Source organism: Pinus tabuliformis, chromosome 1_2 (genome assembly GCF_031772625.1).
Source record: "Pinus tabuliformis cultivar Carrire ecotype Pingquan chromosome 1_2, CPIR1, whole genome shotgun sequence".
NCBI classification, from domain to species: Eukaryota; Viridiplantae; Streptophyta; class Pinopsida; order Pinales; family Pinaceae; genus Pinus; species Pinus tabuliformis.
Genome location: NC_142298.1, coordinates 1,007,589,453 through 1,007,593,430, shown reverse-complemented (window position 1 = coordinate 1,007,593,430; position 3,978 = coordinate 1,007,589,453).

The window sequence follows — 3,978 nt, the reverse complement described above, 5'->3', positions numbered from 1 at the left end:
TCATGAGTATGGTCACCTCTACAAAGCATACCCATTGAACCAGAAGGCCTGACATACCTAAAGGAGGAGCAAAAGAACCCACCACAAGAGGCAAACGAGGGGTTAAAAGAGGTCATGCATAAGAAGAAGACCACGAGAATGTAGTAGAATACACGAAACCATAACCAAAAGAAAAGAGAAAATAAGAATACATATGAGGTGCTACAAGAGGAAGGAGAAACCTCAAACAAGATAGAAATAATGGAGAATCAGGACAGAGAAAAGGAGAACAATCCTGCTAAATCTATGACCACCCCAAAGAGAAAAGCCCAAATAGATCTGACAGAAAAAGAAGAACAGGAACCAGTAGATCTAACCGCAATGGAAACTGATGTAGCCAGGGACGGGTTGAGCACAGAGGAAGTATTACTGAAAAGACTATTGAATGAGTGGAGGCACCATGATGAAATATTCATTTCAGAGGATCAAAAGAAATTGTATAAAGAAACCTTCCAGCAATATATGGCTAACCAAGGATAGAGACAAGGAGATATAGCAAAGCAGCTAAGCATGCAACAAGAAACTTCTCAGGAACAACACAGTTGAAGTAAAGGAGGGAAGAAAAGGGAAGGAGAAATATACAAGAGTCAATATAAATAATGGGAGAGATGTTGGTAAACATGGGAAGGGTAATATCGCTCTCAGCAGTATTCTAACAACTCAATAAAGTTACCCAATTTTAATGATCTCATGGAATGTAAGGGGCCTTAATAGCCCAGGTAAACAGAGATACCTACAAGATCGATTGAAAAGGGAGAAACCTCAAGTAGTACTCCTCCAGGAAAGAAAGGCAGCAGGAGAGAAAATAGAGGAAATGCTGAGGAAAATGAAACCTAGATACAAAGCAGTAGCACTAGATGCAAAAGTAAGTGTAGGTGGAATCGCTATATTGTGGAACCCCGTAGAGGGGATGGTATATTACTGGATATGAATGCCAAGAATTTTGAATAGAAGATTTCGAAACATAGGGACCAAAGAATGGATTCTCATCTCGGCAATATATGGGCCTCACAGTCCCAGAGAGAAAGAAATCTTCATCCAAAGCATTAGGAAACTACGCCAAATGCATATAGAAAAACTATCATTGATAGGAGGGGACTTCAACCTAATAATTTCACTAGCAGAGAAAAAAGGAAGAATAAGAAGAGAAGAACTAGAAATGGAATAGTTCAGGGACTTGCAAACGAAGTTGCAACTAGTAGATATTCCAACCATCAAACGTACTCATACCTGGAACAACCGTAGAGGAGGAACCCGCCAAATATCATCCAAGTTGAATCTGTTCTTGGAAACAGAAGATCAATCCTGCCATGCATGGGATCCGACCACTGGTTAATCCGATTGGAAGTAGACCTAAAACAAGGGCAGCACAAGCAGCCATTCCAATTCGAAGCCTTTTGGCTACAAGACCCTGCCTTCCTAGATAAAATTAAGGAATGGTGGATATCGAGCACAGAACAGGGGAGGAATAAAATGCATACATTCCAGCTACGCCTGAAAGAGCTCAAGGGAAAGATAAAGAAATGGAACAAAGAGGAATTTGGTAACATCTAGCAAGATCAAGAACTACTTCAATCTAGGATGCAACAAGTCCAACAACAGATGATAACAAACGGCCACTCAGGATCCCTAGTGGAGGAAGAAGGAAAACTTCTAACCAGGATCGAGGAAAGAAGGAAGCAAGAAGAGATCTTGTGGAAACAAAAGTCAAGAGTCCAATGGCTCTGGGAGGGAGAAAGAAACACCTACTTCTTCCACAAAGTTATGATACAACATAGATAGTACAATCGAATATTCTCATTCATAGATGTGGGAGGAAACCGACTGGTTCAAAATGATGAGATGGAAAATTTGTTGGTGAATCACTTCCAAAACATCATGTTAGAACTGAATCCTAACAGGTCAGAAGCCATAGACCAGACAACCAAGCGCATACCCCAATTGGTAAGTAGGGATTAGAGCTTGGCCCTCATGAGAGCTGTCACTTTGGAAGAAGTTGAGGAGGTGGTCAAAGGACTGGAAAAAAATAAAGCACCGAGACCGGATGGTTTTACGGCAGAATTTTTCCAAGAAACCTGGCCCATTCTAGGAAAAGACATCCTGGAAGTAGTAGAAGAATCTAGAAGAAAAAAAAAGGTACATCCTACCCTAAACTCAAATTTCATAGCCCTTATTCCTAAATTTGATCACTCTGAAGAGCCCCATGGGTTTAGACCTATAGCATTGTGCAATGTAATCTATAAAATCCTCTCAACTATAATGGTAAATCAGCTTAAACCAATCCTTTTGGCCTTAATCTCCCAAGAACAAACTAGTTTTATCAAAGGTCGCCAAATTTTGGATGCCATAGTCACAGCTCAAGAGGTCATCCACTCCCTTAAGAATCTGAAATCCAAAGGAATGATGATCAAGTTAGATTTGTCGAATGCCTACGACCATTTAAGCTGAATCTACCTTCTGAGTATACTTAAAGCCTTTGGCTTTGATCCCTAATGGATAAACTGATCTCTTCTTTCATATCGACCCCCTGTGTTTTCCATCCTTCTGAATGGAGCACCCTCTAAGGCTTTCAATGCAACGAGGGGGCTAAGACAAGGTGACCCGATTTCCCCTTTCTTGTTCATCAGCAAAATATCTAGGAAGATATGTCAAAGCTAAGTCCAAGAAGTTCAATTCAAAGGCATGCGTATGTGGGGAAATGACCTTCCTTTAACTCATCAACAATTTGTTGATTACATTATGATGTTCTGTCAAGATACCCTCATGGAAGTAAGGTCTCTCTTGGCTATCCTTCAAGATTTCATGAGTGCCTCTAGAACCTAGATCAATAAAGATAAGTATGATATCTTTTTCTTCAACATATTTTCTCAATCCCAAGCCTTCCTAACAAGAATAATTGGATTTCAAATAGGAACCCTACCCTCGAAATACCTGGGGATCCCCTTAAGCCTTAATCCACTCAGAGTGGCAAATTGAAAGGCTCTCCTAGATCAGATTCAAGGTCGCCTTCAAAACTAGACCTTTCGATCCATTAACATGGCTATCAGAGTCACCCTTCTAAAGGAAGTATTGCAATCCATTCCTATTTACCAACTTCCAAGTCTAGTTGTTCCCAAAATTGTATGCAATGACATGACAAATATCTTTTAAAAATTCCTATGGAAAGGGCTGCAAATAGCAAAGAAATGGGCTCTCCTCTCCTGGAACTGGCTAACGAATCCCAGAAAAGCAGAGGGTCTTGGCCTTCAGGACCCTTACACTCTGAACCAAGTAATGGGGGCCAAGCTTTGGTGGCGATGGATATAGGGAGGTAATGAATTATGGAAATAAATATGGAGAAGAACATATGGAATGCATAGGATGACAGAAGGAAGATTGAGAAGCCAGATAAATACAAGGGGATCGACTATATGGAACTTAGTAGTAGAAAATAAAGATTTGATAAGAAACTATAGATTCTGGGAGATCAGGGGAAGGGATAAGTCCAAGTTCTGGCAAGATGCCTGGCAACAGAGAGAAAAACTCTTTATTTGACAGGACCTAGCAGAAATTTTCCTGTACACAAATCGACCAGCAAACTAGACTGTGAATAAATTCTGGGAAGTAGATTCAATATCAACATGGAGAAAGTGGAAAAGGAGGCAACACTAGCCAGAAGCACCATATTCTCCCCAATGGACAACATATGACAAAGAGATCAACTCCAGAAGAATAATGATAACAGAAGGAACATACATCATAAGGTGGGGATATAGAATCAAGGGCATGTTTAAAATATAAGAAGGCTACTACCAGAAAGCAGAACACCAGCAAAAACAAGGTTTACCCATATGGGAACGAATATGGAAGGATAAACTATGGCCGAAAGTAGCGCTTTTCCTCTGGGTGGTCCTCCATGGCTGAGCTCTTGCATGCGACCAACTTCAGAAAAGAGGGGTG